The sequence below is a fragment of the Herpailurus yagouaroundi genome, unplaced genomic scaffold (assembly GCF_014898765.1).
Source record: "Herpailurus yagouaroundi ecotype Mexico unplaced genomic scaffold, PumYag 162, whole genome shotgun sequence".
NCBI classification, from domain to species: Eukaryota; Metazoa; Chordata; class Mammalia; order Carnivora; family Felidae; genus Herpailurus; species Herpailurus yagouaroundi.
This window is the reverse complement of record NW_024412403.1, coordinates 45039959-45060514: the sequence shown is the minus strand read 5'-3', so window position 1 is coordinate 45060514 and position 20556 is coordinate 45039959. Positions and strand designations below refer to the sequence as shown.

General features: G+C 37.3%; 1 pseudogene; it reads left to right on the top strand.

The window, feature by feature from the left end:
- Positions 1–392: 392 nt before the first annotated feature.
- LOC121036570 (uncharacterized) lies at positions 393–547 on the top strand (annotated as a pseudogene).
- The last annotated feature ends 20009 nt before the right edge of the window (positions 548–20556 follow it).

Here is a 20556-nt window from a genome sequence, read left to right as displayed (position 1 = left end):
AAGGAATATGTCCAAGACTACATAGAGTTAGAGGGCAGTTAATGGATTAGAGGAGGCATTTAAATAGATTTTTCTACTTAATTTTCAAGAAAGAAAGATATTTAAATATATTCTTATGTATAATTTGAGGTGCTTTTTCTCCTATGCTCCCTATGCTTGTCACAGAAGTAAACTGTAGAAAATTACATGTCTTACTATTCATTATTTGACAAGTGGAAATATTGCACAGATGCTCAACATGTCATCATATTTTAAATAAAAAATTAAAAGAACTTCTCAAAGATGTATACTGAGAAGTCATCAGCAAGTAACACTTGGGGATGGAATATTTCAGCGTGAACGGTGTGGGCAAATGCGTGGAGTTAGGAACATAACATAAAAAGACGTCAGTGATACTCACATAGCACATGATCAGGAAGGTGGCTTTTCCAGGGCAAAGCTTATCTATTGCAGTCTGGATGTGCTGCCCCTGTGATTTCCCCAAATGTGGGAACTTTAACTGCATAATTTGTGATAATATGGTAATGGGGAATTGAGTTCTACCTTTCCCTAAAAAAGTTAATTAAATTAAAAAAAAAAAAACAAAAAAACCTTCAGTGATGTTAGACCACAGAGGTCGCATCTGCTTAGATAATAAGCATGTATGTCTGTGAGCATGAGGGACAGCATTGCTAGTTAAGAGATGGTGTTTGTCTCATTTGCAAGGACGTTAAGAGGAGAGTTTGTATTACATGAAAAAAGTAATAAACAAGGCAAGATTGACATTTCTGAATCTCAGTCTTGCAGAAGAGTAGAAAATATCTGAGGAAGAAAGATTGCCATCAATCATATAGTTCTCACTCTATCCTCTCAACTTTCAAATTATGCTTTGCAAAATTGAGAACAATTATCAAGTTCTCCTTTGCATGTGATAACGTTGGTTCCAGAATGCTATGATTAAAATGATGCTAAAAAATAATAGTGAACTCAAAATAAACTGATACAATTCTTTTTAATTTTTAAAATAAACAAACATAAAAGTATAACTCAAACATTTGTCTGGCATCATAAGTGAAGATTAAGTTTTCTCATATACTCTATTTATTTATTTATTTACTTATTTTCTAATATTTATTTATTTTTGAGAGACAGAGAGAGACAGAGCATGAGTGGGATTGGGGCAGAGAGAGAGACACACACAGAATCTGAAGCATGCTCCAGGCTCTGAGCTGTCAGCACAGAGCCTGACGCAGGACTTGAACCCACATACCGCTAGATCATGACCTGAGCCGAAGTCAGACACTTAACCGACTGAGCCACCCAGGCACCCCATATAATCTATGTTTATTGAAACAACTTTGAAATGCACCTAATGCAGTATATTTTGAGGTATTGATGACCATTATGATATTTACCTGTAAAATATGAATATCCATATACAGTAGCCCCAAACAAAATAAGCCCTTAGGAAATGTTCACATTCCTCAAGTCTCCCCAACTTCAACACTATTCCCTATCCATAGAATGTAGACAAAGTTAATCAAATAGTAAATATTATTTCATGTAAAAATTGTGATCATACAGTCCATGCTGACATAGAGTCACAGTCCAGGATTTAAAACACACTGACAAAATGGCCTGAGCAAATTCTATTCCATTCACTCTGTTAACCACAATTCTGGTACACAGTCAAGATCAGCTGCCTTGCTGAATGCTGCCTTCATATTAATTCTCTGTGTCACTAATTACAATTACAAAGTGTTGGATACTTTAATTTTTCATGTCCAAATTGTTTTGAAATAATATAAATATTTTAAAGCAGTCAGAGGAAAATAAAAACTGATGTTTTATATTCTTACAAACATTGGGAGTTTAATAAGCTGTAATATGTTTATCAAATATAAAAGAGAAAATAGAACCCATAAAATGTAATGTAATATATGTCAGGAAATCATCCTAAAAAATCACGGACTGATTGTCTTAAGTAACTTTTAAAGGGTTATCAATACATTATCCCTCTTTGTGATTGCTTTGCTTCTTACTTTTCGTCGGTAGAAGTAAAATACACTGAATTGACAAAATAGCTATATATATATACATTAGTCATCAAATATCATGAAAACACAGAAATAAGACAATAGTCGTGGAATATTCCAGAAGAAACTGAGGTGAAATGGACATGACTTGTGCTGATAGCAACATTCAAAATCATACCCAGAATGGTCTACATTTTGAAATTTTGCAACTATTGATGTGAAGTTGGCATTTAATATATTAATGAGAATGCCTTTGATCCTTATTGAGATATAATTAATTTAATTGGTATGTGAATATTTTAAGAAGGTATTAATAATTAACACATTTATATAGTAATTACCATGTATCATTTACACTCATCAGGATTTTATATATGTGTACGCACACAACTTAATTCTCTCCACAACTAAAGCACTCATTATCTTTACATATCAGTTTTATCTGATAATTTTAAATATGAATTTTTAATATTTCTTTCATGACCTTAAATCAGAATTTCACACTGAATAATTACAATTAAATGATGTTAACTATTTATATGTTGAGTACTTTCCTTCTCAGACCAGGAATGTGTCAATGGTTCTTGTCAACACTAAATCTATTTTACATTTCTTAGAGTATTTAAATATTACAATAAGTGAGAAAATTAAAGAAAAACATAATCATTTGAAAAGAGGAAATAAAACTTTTTTTCTATTTGCAGAGTACCTGTTTATATAGAAAATGCTAAGGAATCCTCAAAACAACTACTAAAATTACTACTAAAACTACTAAATTTAGTAGTTACAAGGTATAATTTTAGTAGCATCAATTAATTCAAATGGCATGCTAAAAACCATTAATGATGCCAACAACCATAAACTACTTAGAATAAACTAAACAGAAAGAAATATAAGACCTGTATATACAGAACTAAAAAAAATAACATTTCTGGGAGAAATTAAAAACCTTTGTGGACAGAGAGTTATTCCATGTGTATGAATTAGAAAGCTTATTATTTCTATGTCAATTCTTTCCAAATTGATTTGTAGATAAATTTCCAATAGAAATCCTGCAAAGGGTTAAGGCTTTTGTTTAACATAAGGCTTTTTTAGATAAGGCTTTTTTTTTTCTTTAAGAACAATTTTAGATCTAGCAAAATATTACAAATCAGTACAGTGTGGTCATTGATTTTTGGCAAGGTGACCAATTCAGTGTGTATGGGAGAAGTATTTTCAATGAATAGTGTTATTACAACTGTATATCCATGAACACAAGAATAAATTTGTATCCCCTACCATATATCATATATGAATATAACTCAGAATGGATCAAAGACCTGAATTTGAAAGCTAAAACTATTAAGATCTTAAAAGGAAATGGGTGAAAAACCATCATGACCGTAGACTAACCAATGTCTTTTGGATATGACAGCAAATACACAGCAAAGATAAAATAGATAAATCAGACTTTATCACATTAGATAATTTGTGTGGCAAAGGACACTGCCAAGAAAATGGGAGGACAAACCCTATTGAAAGGGATAAAACATTTACAAAATCATATGTCTGACAAGGGCTTAGTATCTGCAATATATAAAGAACTTTTACAACTCAACCAAAAAAAGACAACTCAATTAAAAAAAAAAATAGGATAAAGATTTGACTAGAGATTTCTCCAAAGGAGGTTTACAATGACCAATAAGCATACATAAAGATGCTCCACGGAGAAATGCTCTCAAAACTACCATGAGGGATCACTTCACATTCAGTAAGATAACTAGAATTATCATATGAGCCAATAATTCCATTCCTAGGTATGTATTCAAGAGAAATAAGAACATATGTCCACATCAAAAGTTATACATTAATTTCATAGAGGCATTATTTATGATATTTATAAAAAGTGGAACCAATCTGAATGCTTATCAACTGGGGGAGTCTCCGTGGCTCAGTCGGTTAAGTGTCTACCTTCGGCTCAGGTCATGGTCTTGTGGTTCATGATCCAGCCCCATGTAGGGCTCTGTACTGACAACTCAGAGCCTGGAGCCTGTTTTGGGTTCTGTCTCCCTCTCTCTCTTCCCCTCTTTGGCTTTCACTCTCTCTTTCTCTCTGTCTCAAAAATAAATAAACATTAAAAAAATTAAATGCTTATGAACTGATCAGTGGATAAAAAAAGGTGATAGGTCTGTATGATGAAATATTATTCAGCCATAAAAATGACTGAAGTACCGTTACAGGCTACAATGTGGAGAAACCTTCAAAACATTACATTAAGTGAGAGAAGCCAAACCCCAAAAACAGATATCATATGGGTTCATTCATATGAAATACCCAGAATGGGCAAATTATAGAGATAAAAAGTCAATTAGTGGTTGCTACGGGATAAAGGAGGATGGGAGAAAATGGGGCTAAATGCTAATAAGTATATAGTTTACTTTGTGTTTGTGGAAATGTCCTGAAATTAGATAATGATGATTGTTGCACAACATAGAATACACTAAAAGCATTGAAATGTATGCCTTGAAATATTCCATTTATGTTATGCGCATACATCTAAATTTTTAAAATATTGTAAGTTTCAAAAATGTACTAGTGGGGCGCCTGGGTGGCTTGGTCGGTTAAGCGTCTGACTTTGGCTCAGGTCATGATCTCACGGTCCGTGAGTTCGAGCCCCGTGTCGGGCTCTGTGCTGACAGCTCAGAGCCTGGAGCCTGTTTCAGATTGTTTGTCTCCCTCTCTCTCTGCACCTCCCCTGTTCTTGCTCTGTCTCTCTCTGTCTCAAAAATAAATAAACGTTAAAAAAAATTTTTTAAAAATGTACCAGTATACAGGTACTAGTATATAGTTCCTATATACTGCACACTCAATTTCATCTATTATTAATCTACATCATATATTTAGCATTAATATGGTGTATTTGTTATAAGTAAATAGTTATATACCATATTACTATTAACTAATGTCCATACTATATTCAAATTTCCTTAGCTTTTACTTATGTCATTTTTCTGACACAGGATTTAGCATACCACATTACATTCAGTAGTCATGTCTTTGTAAGTTTCCTCATGGTGTGCGTTTCAGGATTTCCTTGTTTTTGATGATCTTGTCAGTTTTGAAGACTAGGTTTCATTGGTATTTAGAAGAATCCCCTTCAACTGGAATTTGTTTAATAATTTTGTCATGATAAGGTTGACGTTGAGGTTATCAACATGACATCACTGTTGATATTAATCTTGATCGCCTGGCTGAGATAGTGTTGGTCAGGTTTCTCCACTTTTTTTTTTTTTTTTCTGATTTCTATGCTCTTCTCTCTTGAAGGAAATGGCTGCGTACCTCACACTTAAGAAGCAAGGAGTTATGTTTCACAGTCTTAAAAGCAGCAGATCTACATAAATTATTTGGAATTCTGCATGGGGGATTTGGCTCTTCTTTCAATTTATTTATTCAATCATTTATTTAATCATTTTGAATTCACAGATACTTATTTTATACTTTGGGTTATAATCCAATAATGTTTTGTTTGTGTCCTTGTTAATACTGTTCAAGCTCTGGCCACTGGGAGCTCTTTCATTTGATTCCTGTGTTCCTTTGACATATTTCCATCTCTTCTTTTGCATTTGTTTGTTATGTTTCTAGCACTTACGTCCTGGCAATATAAGATGCTCCAGGCTCAACTTGTATATTTCCTGCCCCTGTTCTAGAATTGCTAATTTCCCCAAGGAACTCTGGTTCTTTTTATTGGAAAATAGTATTAGAAGCTAAGATGATTGCTACAGTGTGGTGCTAGTTGCTACTGAAGTGCCATTACGCCTAGGCCACTCAACTGACAGGGCAAGAAAGCGTGTGTGTGTGTGTGTGTGTGTGTGTGTGTGTGTGTGTGTGTGTACTAGCTTATATATATACACATATCTACACTTGTTTTTGTTTTATTTTTTTTTTTACATTTATTTATTTTGAGAAACAGAGTGAGACAAAGCATGAGCGGGGGGAGGGGCAGAGAGAGAAGGAGACAGAATCTGAAGCAGGCTCCAGGCTCTGAGTAAGCGGTCAGCACAGAGCCTGATGCAGGGCTTAAACCCACGAACTGTGAGATCATGACCTGAGCCGAAGTCGGATGCTCAACCTACTGAGCCACCCAGGCTCTCCTCTACAAACACTTTTGTATGTAATCATCTGAATCTATTTTAAGCTAAACATAAATTCATATTGATGCATTTAACTCTAATTGTTTACAACATGGATCTTTCTAGCCTCCTCCCCTATAACTTCTCAATCCAACAGTGAGAAACCTGACACTTACCATGACATCTATTTACTTGTTTAATTCCAGGATAAATGTATAGTGATTTCAGAATTCTTAGCCTTACCCACAGGGAAAAAAACTTTATTATCTAGAATATAAATCTGTAGTCTTTCTTTACCTTTGATTTTCAAGGATCTAAACATTTCTGAAGTTACTTAGCTCAGTATTGCTTCCCCCACTAGCATTAGTAAAGTTTTTTCCTATATTTCTAATATTTCCTATATTCTTAATACACTTAGAATCTTTTGTCACATTCTGCATTCCATACTGATATATGCTGACCTGCTAAATGATTTTTAAATTGCATATATTAAGGTTTATTCTGTCAACTGTAAAGTTCTGTTGGTTTTGAAAAATGCATGCTTTCATATACTCACCATGACAGTGTCATATAATAGCTTCACTATCCTAAAAATATCCCCTATGCTTCACTTATTCTACCCTTCTTCTCACCTTGAACCTGTGGCAAACCATTGATCTTTTAAAGTCATGTATAGTTTTGCCTTTTCCAGACTGACAAAGTATAATCATATAAAATGTAGCCTTAATAAACTAGTTTCTTTGATTTAGCAATGGACATTACAGATTAAACTGTCTTTTTTTTAAATTAACGTTTATTTATTTTTGAGAGAGAGACAGAGCATTAACAGGGGAGTGGCAGAGAGAGAGGGAGACACAGAATCAGAAGGAGGCTGGCTCCAAGCTCTGAGCTGTCAGCACAGAGCCGGACGTGGGGCTTGAACTCACAAACCGTGAGATCATGACCCGAGCCTAAGATGGATGTTTAACTGACTGAGCCACCCAGGAGCCCCAGATTGAACTGTACTTTTGCAGCTTGGAAGGGCATTTCCTTTCCTCAAAAAATAACACACATGTGTGAATGTACCATTGTTTATTTATTCATCCACCCATTAAAGGAATGCTTGGTTGCTTGAAATTTTTGCCAATATGGATAAACATTTGCATGCAGATTTTTGTGTGAAGATAAATTTTGAGTGGAGATGTTAACTATTCCAGGTGATCATTATTTTCAATAAGCCTCTGAGGATAGGGCTTTTTCCAGAGAATAGAGCTTGGGATAAGATCAAATAGCAACAAGGTTGGGTTGGGAATGGGGCTTTTCAAAAGAGATCAAAATACTACCTGTTTTCTGAAGATGGGGCTTTTAATAAACTCCCAGAGAGGCAAATACTGCTGTTGGCTATGAGTCTGCCAGCCCTCACTCATCATGACCACACCATGGAATTGGGGAAAGGAGATGGAGGTAACTCCAAGCAGAATGCCAAAGATGCTGTTCTTATTGTTCCATGAGGTTTTCTCAATAAATGATTTTCAGTTTTTTTCTGTGCCTTTGGTTATTTGCAAAAGTTATGAAATCTTTGGTTATCACAATTTGGCAGGATTTTTATTTCTTATGTGATAAAGTGAGCTCACAGATGTCATCACTCCAACTTTCGAAAGTCCCACACTACTTTGGTAATCTCTTCTTGAATACTTTGCCAAATATAGCTGATGTAAAACAGAAATATGCTAAAAAATCTGTTTCCTAATGTCTTCCTCTAGACATAATTCATTAATCATACACTCTACCTCCAATGTTACTACGAGTGACACTTTCAGCATTTTTCCAGTGGATATTATGGATTGCCATCTTTCCAGTCTCTGATAGTACCTCACAAGCCACTAGCTGCTCAGCAACTAAGTCAAAGGCATGCCTTTCAGTTATAATCATTGCTGTTGTTTTTAATGCCAGGAATCCACTTGCAGGTACCAGTTTCCCAAATTGGTTGTAATAGACATGTACTAAGTTATTCTCCTTAACAAATTATCCTCAATCTCAATGGCATGAAACAGTAAATTTCTGTTTCTCTTCTATTTCATCCAAGGTATGTTGGCAGGAGGAGTTCCTCTCATGGTAGTCACTCAACGGATGGATGTTTCCTTGCAACAAATAATTCAAAATTGACAAGGGCATGGGGACTTATTGCTCAGAGATATACACCACTTTTGCTTATATTCCATTCCAAAAATAAGTCACACGTACATAATCCCCTTCAAAAGAGGAAAGAAATTGCAATCCAACCATATACCCTTGAGGGGAACTTAAAATAGTGGAGGGGCGTCTGGGTGGCTCAGTTGGTTGAGCATTCAACTCTTGATTTTGGCTCAGGTCATGATTTCATGGTTCATGAGTTCAAGCCCCACATCAGGCACCGCACTTTGAGTGAGGAGCGTGCTTGGGATTCTCTCTTCCTCTCTCTCTGCACCTCCCCTGTTCATGCTTTCTATAAATAAATACATACATGCATACATATTTACATACATACATACATACATAAATATATGAATGAATAAATAAATGAACGAATGAATGAACGAACAAACAATAGTGAAAATATACTCCCAGAACTCTGACAATTCACTTATTGAATCATTCATGTTAAGAAGTAGACAGGACAGATGATTTGCATTCTTACACCCTTTCTGAGTAGGTGTTATATCTTCCCTGCTAAATCAGGAGAGTAGTTATTACTGTGGAGTAGCTCCAGCCTAGGGATGGAAAAATATATTTCATTTCCAATGCTAGCTTAGATAGATTGATAGCAATTGCCCATGGTGGTGTTTTGAGAAGTATTGTGAAGCCTCTTCAAGGCTCAGTGGAAAAGATTGCCATGATTGATTAGTATGTTCCAGATAAGCAAAACTATTATAGACATCTGAAATAGGTAGTTCAATCATTCTACTCTCCAGAGCTCTAAGCTTACAATGTGAACAGTCATGCATTAGCTCTAGAATGATAGAAACATTTTAAACAAAATAACATGTCAAGTACTTAGAATATTTTTAATATAATTTATAGTAATTATAGATATCTCAAGAATAAAAATATCTGGCATCTTGTGGACAATAAGAAGAGATACTGTCATACCAACAGTAAAGAACTAATTCTAAATATATTCATATGCATACATATATATGCATACACACACATACATATTTGTTAAACATGAGCTTTGGCTTGAAGATTAGAGAATATTTATCTATATGGAATTAACAACCATCAGTTGAACTACATGATAAATTATTTGGCATCAGTTGAAAAGATTCTAATGACTGTGTTTAATCAAACCTATCTAGAAAAAATTTCCCAGGACAACATTGGACTGGGAACAAAAGATTATATTGAAAAAGAAAGCATTTCTCTTGGCTCTAGGTACTCCAACTTTTTGTGCCTATCTCTGTGTTGATATCTGATGTGTTTTCCCCGGATGAAATCCCTGCCAATAATTTACCACTCACTTGCATCCTTTCCACTCTACTAGGCAAAATTTGATCTTCCATCAGTGAGAACTGCTACAGCTGCACAGTCACTAAAATTGTAGATGTTTAAGTAAAATACCCTAAAGTGTATAGAAAATCTCTTTTCCTTGTAAAAGTGGGACACTCAGATTGAACCATGTGGACTCATCTTACAGAATTATTTACCAGAATGCTTTTTTATCCATTTGACAAAAAGACCTCTGTTGAGGCCAGCCTCTTTTCCATGTTTCAATCATATGGTGAATATAACCTAGCATTCATCTGGATCTTCTGAAGAATCTTAAAAAAACAGACTTAAACTGTCCATTCTCAATAGTGATATGGACATAGGCACGACCATTAAGTTCTGTATAAGTAAACAGATCTTTAGCTATATAACTATGACTTCAACTACAGTAAATTTACCTAAGTAAAATGGCACTTACCATAAGTATTGGCACTTAAGTATAAATTAATTGCTTCTCCTTTTATCAATCACATATTCTCACTGAATAATATTCATGTTTTGCAGTGTTCTGTTCCATAATAGGTCATGGATAATGTGAAACTTGGAAAAAGTTTTGAATATTTCATATAATGAATATCCATTACAGAAAAGATTCTAGGAATTAGCTATAATTTAGTTCATTCTCTTACTTTTAGGGAAAAAAATAGCAAAATCTTCTAAATTAAATGACTTGTCCAAAGTCACAAGTTACTAAGCGGTAGGACCCAGGCTATAATTATGTTTCCTGACTGCTAATTCTGTACCAAATATTCTCTTGATATTTAATTTAAGTTTAACAAAAGTTTTATATTCTATGGGAGGTATATTATTAAAATAATTGGCATTTTGTATAACATCTTACCCCAAGATGTAGTTGTATAATACAATACATTATACCATGAGTGTGACAGTTAAGGTTTTGACCTGACACAGTAAATATGGTTTATTCCTACTTTACAGTGTCTAATATAAAAGTTGGAGGTCTCAGAGAGTGAGGTTAGAATATTTGAAGGCTATTTCACTCACATGTCTGTCAGTTGATTCTAGGAAGATTCAAAGAACTGGGGCCTGGCACATCTTCTCAAGGAATTCTTTCTATCTCTGTGTGATCTCTCAAAATGTTATCTCCAGCATGGTATCTTCCAAATACTCATAGTTCTTATATGTTATCTCCAGGCACCTAAGACGTGTCTCAAGAGGGATAGTCAGGTGGAAGCCATATCATATCTTATGACTTACACTTGTAAATCACTCAGTGAGGAGTTTGACATATTTTACCCATCAAAGTCATTACAAAAGTCTTCCAAAGTTCAAGAGGAGAAAAACTGAATCATCTCTCTTGATGAATCAGTGTCAACATCATATCATAGGAAGATGATGTGTGGTGGAAGAGATATTGATATACCTGTTTTTGAAAAATATAGTGTGAAATTGTCCTCCTTCTGGTCATAATAACTCAAAAACATCTCACATTGACAATATAGTCACCCTCTCCACCAAAACTCCCAATCTTTTCTTGTTATGGCATTATCTAGGATGTCCAGGTAGGTGCAAATGAGCATCTACAACTACAACTCTTTGAATACAGCCCTTTTGAAGGTTATCTGCCCCTGCATATCTTCTATATAATGATGGGAAAGATAAAGGATAGCTACTATAGACTCTCCTGTTCAACAGCTGGGAAAATGAAGGCATTTAAGAGTCATGGGTAGGTACAGCCTGGACCAATTTTCCCAATTATTCAAGTAGGGTTTGTCCTACTCTTTGGTATGATCTCTTTGTGTCCTGGCTTTGTTAAATTACATAAATATATAATATACAGTAATAGTGTAATAAAGGAGAAAGACAGAACTAAGACATTGTTAGGGAGTTAATATTTATGTCCTACCAAAAGTCAGATGTTGAATCCCTCATATGTTGACCCCACAATGTAATGGTATTAGGAGATGGTCCTTTGGGAGGTAATTAGGATTAGATGAGATCATGAGAATGAAGCCCTTTTAAGAGTCATGAGAGAGCTTACTTCCTCTCTCTGCTCTCTGCTATATGAAGATACAATGTCAGCAGTCCAGAAGAGGGTCCTCTGAGAAATTGATTATGCTAGTACCCTGAGCTTGTACTTCTAGCCTCAATCTGTGAGAAATAAATTTCTGTTGTTTATAAGCCACCCAGTCAATGGCATTTTTGCTATAGCAATCTGAGCTAAGACAGACAGATAGAAAACAAATAGAAAAACCTACCTTGGGAGTAAATGCAAGACTGTAAAGAGATTGGCAGAATAAAAATAAGAAGGAGGAGGAGGAGAAGGGGAGGAGGAGGAGGTGGAGGAAAGAGAAGGGGGAAAACAATCCAACTAAATACTCTGCAATAGTTGGAGATTCAGTACTCCACTTCCAATACTTGATAGATTAACAAAAATTAGAAGACTTAAACAACACCATAAAAGAACTAGACTTTATAGACAGCTATAGAACACAAACATATGGAAATTGAACACATATTTGGGTGATGAATGCAATGGAGAGTGGCTGCTAATGAGCACAGTGTTTCTTTTTGGAGTGATGAATGTGTTTCAAAATTAAATAATGGTGATAGATGCACAACTTTGTGAATATACTTAAAACCCCTTCACAAGTATGAATTTCATGGTATGTGAATGATATTTCAAGAAATCTGATATAAAAAGTCTCTTACAACTTATTAATTACACAACAAATTATACCATTAAGAAATAGACAAAGGGTCTGAATAGACATTTCTCCAAAGAAGAGATACAAATAGCACATGAAAAGATGCTCAACATTAGCAACCAGAGAAATGCAAATATAATCACAATGAGATACCATTTGACATCCACTAGGATGGTTATAATAAAAGACAGAGATAAAGCAAAGCATTGGTGAGGATGTGGAGAAAACAGAACCCTCACAAACTGCTGCTAGGAATGTAAAATGGTGAAGCTACTGGAGAAAAGAGTTTGGCAGTTCCTAAAATGTTGAACATAGCGTTACTCTAAATTCTATTCCTAGGCATAGAGTCAAAAGAAATTAAAATTTATGTCTATACAAAATTTTCTCATGAATGTCTATAGTATCATTATTTATAATAGCTCAAATGTCCACCACTGATGAATGGATAAATAAATTGTGGTATATTCATACAATTTATTATTTGGTAATGAAGTACCAATGGATTCTACAACCTTCATAAATCTTAGAAACATTATGCTAAGTGAAAAAAGGTAGTCACAAAAAGACTATTGTATAATTCTAATTTTATGAAATGTCTAGACTGGGAAAATCTATAGCAACAGTAAGTAAATTAGTGGTTGCCTAAGGCCAGGGGATGGGAGGAGGTTGTGGCCATGAGGAACAACTGCTATGGCCTGACTTTCTAAATATTCTAAAACTCATTGTGAAGTGGTTGCACAAGTCTGTGAATACAGAAAATGCCATAGAAATGTTCCATTTATAACTTTAAAAAAAAATAAGCTTCATGCCCAGCATGGAGCTGAACGTGGGGCTTGAACTCAAGACCCTGAGATCTAGACCTGAGCTTAGATTTAGAGTCAGATGCTTAACTGACTGAGCCCCCCAGGTGCTCTAGAAATGTTCAGTTTACAAATGGATAAATTATATGGCATGTTATATACATCTCAAAAAAGCTGTTTTTTATAAGCATTTATTTTGGTAACATAGGTGCAACTCGCATTTACTTCATATGACATCTCAAAGGCTGGAGCATCTCAAAGGCTGGGGATGGATTTATCACAAAATTAAGAGCTTTATACACTGAGCACCTGTCTAGAAACTCTTTGGGCTCTCTGTCCATTTCTGTATATTCCGAATACATGATATTTCCAATATGACATATTCAATGTAGGCAAGTTTTTTATCTATCAACCCAAGGCTGCCAAGATCCTCCTTCAAAGAGAAAGAGTGACTTAACAAATAGCACTCATCTTTTAACAAACTAATATGGGAAGTCGCATGCTATCACTTCCACTATACTCTATTGGTTGAAGATATCTTGAGACACTGACCAAATTAAAGATGAGAATTAGCATTTCTTTTTAAGAAGATATATAATGCATATCTGAAAATATGTATATTTGACAACTACATATTTGGAAAATACAACCTGCCACAACTAACTAAGAACTAACTAACTAACTAACTAACTAAGCTTTGATATTGAAGCTCTACCAGTTTACCACATATTACCAAGTCTCTAATTCTTTTTTTTTTTTATATGAAATTTATTGTCAAATTGGTTTCCATACAACACCCAGTGCTCATCCCAAAAGGTGCCCTCCTCAATACCCATCACCCACCCTCTCCTCCCTCCCACCCCCCATCAACCCTCAGTTTGCTCTCAGTTCTCAACAGTCTCTTATGCTTTGGCTCTCTCCCACTCTAACCTCTCTTTTTTTTTTTTTTTTTCCTTCCCCTCCCCCATGGGTTCCTGTTAAGTTTCTCAGGATCCACATAAGAGTGAAACCATATGGTATCTGTCTTTCTCTGTATGGCTTATTTCACTTAGCATCACACTCTCCAGTTCCATCCACGTTGCTACAAAAGGCCATATTTCATTTTTTCTCATTGCCACGTGTATTCCATAGTGTATATAAACCACAATTTCTTTATCCATTCATCAGTTGATGGACATTTCGGCTCTTTCCATAATTTGGCTATTGTTGAGAGTGCTGCTATGAACATTGGGGTACAAGTGCCCCTATGCATCAGTGCTCCTGTGTCCCTTGGATAAATTCCTAGCAGTGCTATTGCTGGGTCATAGGGTAGGTCTATTTTTAATTTTCTGAGGAACCTCCACACTGCTTTCCAGAGCGGCTGCACCAATTTGCATTCCCACCAACAGTGCAAGAGGGTTCCCGTTTCTCCACATCCTCTCCAGCATCTACAGTCTCCTGATTTGTTCATTTTGGCCACTCTGACTGGCGTGAGGTGATATCTGAGTGTGGTTTTGATTTGTATTTCCCTGATAAGGAGCGACGCTGAACATCTTTTCATGTGCCTGTTGGCCATCCGGATGTCTTCTTTAGAGAAGTGTCTATTCATGTTTTCTGCCCATTTCTTCACTGGGTTATTTGCTTTTCGGGTGTGGAGTTTGGTGAGCTCTTTATAGATTTTGGATACTAGCCCTTTGTCCGATATGTCATTTGCAAATATCTTTTCCCATTCCGTTGGTTGCCTTTTCGTTTTGTTGGTTGTTTCCTTTGCTGTGCAGAAGCTTTTTATCTTCATAAGGTCCCAGTAATTCACTTTTGCTTTTAATTCCCTTGCCTTTGGGGATGTGTCGAGTAAGAGATTGCTACGGCTGAGGTCAGAGAGGTCTTTTCCTGCTTTCTCCTCTAAGGTTTTGATGGTTTCCTGTCTCACATTCAGGTCCTTTATCCATTTTGAGTTTATTTTTGTGAATGGTGTGAGAAAGTGGTCTAGTTTCAACCTTCTGCATGTTGCTGTCCAGTTCTCCCAGCACCATTTGTTAAAGAGACTGTCTTTTTTCCATTGGATGTTCTTTCCTGCTTTGTCAAAGATGAGTTGGCCATACGTTTGTGGGTCTAGTTCTGGGGTTTCTATTCTATTCCATTGGTCTATGTGTCTGTTTTTGTGCCAATACCATGCTGTCTTGATGATGACAGCTTTGTAGTAGAGGCTAAAGTCTGGGATTGTGATGCCTCCTGCTTTGGTCTTCTTCTTCAAAATGACTTTGGCTATTCGGGGCCTTTTGTGGTTCCATATGAATTTTAGGATTGCTTGTTCTAGTTTCGAGAAGAATGCTGGTGCAATTTTGATTGGGATTGCATTGAATGTGTAGATAGCTTTGGGTAGTATTGACATTTTGACAATATTTATTCTTCCAATCCATGAGCAGGGAATGTCTTTCCATTTCTTTAAATCTTCTTCAATTACCTTCATAAGCTTTCTATAGCTTTCAGCATACAGATCCTTTACATCTTTGGTTAGATTTATTCCTAGGTATTTTATGCTTCTTGGTGCAATTGTGAATGGGATCAGTTTCCTTATTTGTCTTTCTGTTGCTTCATTGTTAGTGTATAAGAATGCAACTGATTTCTGTACATTGATTTTGTATCCTGCAACTTTGCTGAATTCATGTATCAGTTCTAGCAGACTTTTGGTGGAGTCTGTCGGATTTTCCATGTATAATATCATGTCATCTGCAAAAAGCAAAAGCTTGACTTCATCTTTGCCAACTTTGATGCCTTTGATTTCCTTTTGTTGTCTGATTGCTGATGCTAGAACTTCCAGCACTATGTTAAACAACAGCGGTGAGAGTGGGCATCCCTGTCGTGTTCCTGATCTCAGGGAAAAAGCTCTCAGTTTTTCCCCGTTGAGGATGATGTTAGCTGTGGGCTTTTCATAAATGGCTTTTATGATCTTTAAGTATGTTCCTTCTATCCCGACTTTCTCACGGGTTTTTATTAAGAAAGGGTGCTGGATTTTGTCAAAGGCCTTTTCTGCATCGATTGACAGGATCATATGGTTTTTCTCTTTTTTTTTGTTAGTGTGATGTATCACGTTGATTGATTTGCGAATGTTGAACCAGCCCTACATCCCAGGAATGAATCCCACTTGATCATGGTGAATAATTCTTTTTATATGCCATTGAATTCGATTTGCTAGTATCTTATTGAGAATTTTGGCATCCATATTCATCAGGGATATTGGCCTGTAGTTCTCTTTTTTTACTGGGTCTCTGTCTGGTTTAGGAATCAAAGTAATACTGGCTTCATAGAATGAGTCTGGAAGTTTTCCTTCCCTTTCTATTTCTTGGAATACCTTGAGAAGGATAGGTATTATCTCTGCTTTAAACGTCTGGTAGAACTCCCCTGGGAAGCCATCTGGTCCTGGACTCTTATTTGTTGGGAGATTTTTGATAACCGATTCAATTTCTTCGCTGGTTATGGGTCTGTTCAAGCTTTCTATTTCCTCCTGATTGAGTTTTGGAAGAGTGTGGGTGTTCAGGAATTTATCCATTTCTTCCAGGTTGTCCAATTTGTTGGCATATAATTTTTCATAGTATTCCCTGATAATTGTTTGTATCTCTGAGGGATTGGTTGTAATAATTCCATTTTCATTCATGATTTTATCTATTTGGGTCATCTCCCGTTTCTTTTTGAGAAGCCTGGCTAGAGGTTTGTCAATTTTGTTTATTTTTTCAAAAAACCAACTCTTGGTTTCGTTGATCTGCTCTACAGTTTTTTTAGATTCTATATTGTTTATTTCTGCTCTGATCTTTATTATTTCTCTTCTTCTGCTGGGTTTAGGCTGCCTTTGCTGTTCTGCTTCTATTTCCTTTAGGTGTGCTGTTAGATTTTGTATTTGGGATTTTTCTTGTTTCTTGAGATAGGCCTGGATTGCAATGTATTTTCCTCTCAGGACTGCCTTTGCTGCGTCCCAAAGCGTCTGGATTGTTGTATTTTCATTTTCGTTTGTTTCCATATATTTTTTAATTTCTTCTCGAATTGCCTGGTTGACCCACTCATTCGTTAGTAGGGTGTTCTTTAACCTCCATGCTTTGGGAGGTTTTCCAGACTTTTCTCTGTGGTTGATTTCAAGCTTCATAGCATTGTGGTCTGAAAGTATGCATGGTATGATTTCAATTCTTGTAAACTTATGAAGGGCTGTTTTGTGACCCAGTATATGATCTATCTTGGAGAATGTTCCATGTGCACTCGAGAAGAAAGTATATTGTGTTGCTTTGGGATGCAGAGTTCTAAATATATCTGTCAAGTCCATCTGATTCAATGTCTCATTCAGGGCCCTTGTTTCTTTATTGACCGTGTGTCTAGATGATCTATCCATTTCTGTAAGTGGGGTGTTAAAGTCCCCTGCAATGACCACATTCTTCTCAATAAGGTTGCTTGTGTTTATGAGTAATTGTTTTATATATTTGGGCGCTCCGGTATTCGGCGCATAGACATTTATAATTGTTAGTTCTTCCTGATGGATAGACCCTGTCACTATTATATAAAGTCCTTCTTCATCTCTTGTTACAGCCTTTAATTTAAAGTCTAGTTTGTCTGATATAAGTATGGCTACTCCAGCTTTCTTTTGGCTTCCAGTAGCATGATAAATAGTTCTCCATCCCCTCACTCTCAATCTAAAGGTGTCCTCAGGTCTAAAATGAGTCTCTTGTAGACAGCAAATAGATGGGTCTTGTTTTTTTATCCATTCTGATACCCTATGTCTTTTGGTTGGCGCATTGAATCCATTTACATTCAGTGTTATTATAGAAAGATATGGGTTTAGAGTCATTGTGATGTCTGTATGTTTTATGCTTGTGGTGATGTCTCTGATACTTTGTCTCACAGGGTCCCCCTTAGGATCTCTTGTAGGGCTGGTTTAGTGGTGACAAATTCCTTCAGTTTTTGTTTGTTTGGGAACACCTTTATCTCTCCTTCTATTCTAAATGACAGGCTTGCTGGATAAAGGATTCTCGGCTGCATATTTTTTCTGTCTAGCACACTGAAAATCTCATGCCAACTCTTTCTGGCCTGCCAAGTTTCAAAAGAGAGATCAGTCACGAGTGTTATAGGTCTCCCTTTATATGAGGGCACGTTTACCCCTTGCTGCTTTCAGAATTTTCTCTTTATCCTTGTATTTTGCCAGTTTCACTATGATATGTCGTGCAGAAGATCGATTCAAGTGACGTCTGAAGGGAGTTCTCTGTGCCTCTTGGATTTCAATGCCTTTTTCCTTCCCCACTTCAGGGAAGTTCTCAGCTATTATTTCTTCAAGTACCCCTTCAGCACCTTTCCCTCTCTCTTCCTCCTCTGGGATACCAATTATGCGTATATTATTTCTTTTTAGTGTATCACTTAGTTCTCTAATTTTCCCCTCATACTCCTGGATTTTTTTATCTCTCTTTTTCTCAGCTTCCTCTTTTTCCATAACTTTATCTTCTAGTTCACCTATTCTCTCCTCTGCCTCTTCAATCCGAGCCGTGGTGGTTTCCATTTTGTTATGCATTTCATTTAAAGCGTTTTTCAGCTCCTCGTGACTGTTCCTTAGTCCCTTGATCTCTGTAGCAAGAGATTCTCTGCTGTCAGCTATACTGTTTTCAAGCCCAGCGATTAATTTTATGACTATTATTCTAAATTCACTTTCTGTTATGTTATTTAAATCCTTTTTGATCAGCTCATTAGCTGTTGTTATTTCCTGGAGATTCTTCTGAGGGGAATTCTTCCGCTTGGTCATTTTGGATAGTCCCTGGCGTGGTGAGGACCTGCAGGGCACTTCCCCTGTGCTGTGGTGTCTAACTGGAGTTGGTGGGCGGAGCCACAGTCAGACCTAATGTCTGCCCCCAGCCCACCGCTGGGGCCACAGTCAGACTGGTGCGTGCCTTCTCTTCCCCTCTCCTAGGGGCGGGATTCACTGTGGGGTGGGGTGGCCTGTCTGGGCTACTTGCACACTGCCAGGCTTGTGATGCTGGGGATCTGGCGTCTTAGCTGGGGTGGGTAGGCAAGGTGCACAGGGGCAGGAGGGGCAGGCTTAGCTTGCTTCTCCTTAGGTGATCCACTTCAGGAGGGGCCCTGTGGCAGCAGGAGGGAGTCAGATCTGCTTCCGGAGGTTTGGCTCCGCGAAGCGCAGAGTTGGGTGTTTGCGCGGAGCGAGCATGTTCCCTGGCAGGAACTGGTTCTCTTTGGGATTTTGGCTGGGGGATGGGCGAGGGAGATGGCGCTGGCGAGCGCCTTTGTTCCCCACCAAACTGAGCTCTGTCGTCCGGGGGCTCAGCAGCTTTCCTTCCCTTTGTCCTCCAGCCTTCCCGCTTTCTGAGCAGAGCTGTTAACTTATGACCTCCCAGCCGCTAAGTCGCGCTTGCTGTCGGAACACAGTCCGTCAGGCCCCTCCGCTTTTTGCAAGCCAGACTCAGGGGCTCTGCTTGGCCGGCGAGCCGCCCCTCTGCCCCGGCTCCCTCCCGCCAGTCCGTGGAGCGCGCACCGCCTCGCCGCCCTTCCTACCCTCTTCCGTGGGCCTTTTGTCTGCGCTTGGCTCCGGCGACTCCGTTCTGCTAATCCTCTGGTGGTTTTCTGGGTTATTTAGGCAGGTGTAGGTGGAATCTAAATGATCAACAGGACGTGCGGTGAGCCCAGCGTCCTCCTACGCCGCCATCTTCCTTGACGAGTTTCCAAGTCTCTAATTCTAACACATGATCTTGTTTCTTTTAAGTTTATTTATTTATTTATTTTGAGAGAGAGAGAGAGAGAGTGAGAGCAGGAGCAGAGTGAGTGATACAGATGGAGAGAGAGAGAGAGGGAGAGAGAATCTCAAGCAGGCTCCACGCTGAACCCCACATGGGGCTCAATCTCATGATCCTGAGATCATGACCTGAGCCAAAATCATGAGTCAGATGCTTAATCAAATGAGCAACCCAGGTGCCCCACACATAACCTTGTTTTAAATTGACTTCTCCCAGGGTGCCTAGGTGTCTCAGTTGGTAAAGCATCTGACTCTTGATTTCAGTTCAGGTCATGATCTTGTGGTTTGTGAATTCAAGCCCGACATCAGGCTCTGTGTAGCATGGAGCCTGTTTGGGATCCTCTCTCTGCCCCTCCCACATTCTCTCTCTCTCTCTCTCTCTCTCTCTCTCTCTCTCTCTCTCTCAAAATCAATAAACTTTAAAGAAAAAATATATAACTTAACTTCTCTAATAGGATTCATCTATTTAAAGATACTTGTATCTCCCATTTTGTCTGTGGAATTGCTTAGGAAGATTACCTTCAGGTTAAGGATCTGGTAGTGTTCTTTTAAGATCCTGATGTTTATAGTTGCAAAACCAGAATTTGAAAGGATTGAGTAATTATAAAAAGTACTTGGAAACTTGGAAAAAACTTGGAAATTTAGCAACTTGGCTCCTCCATTTACTCACATGGGCATGCATTTAATGTTTTATCCTCAATG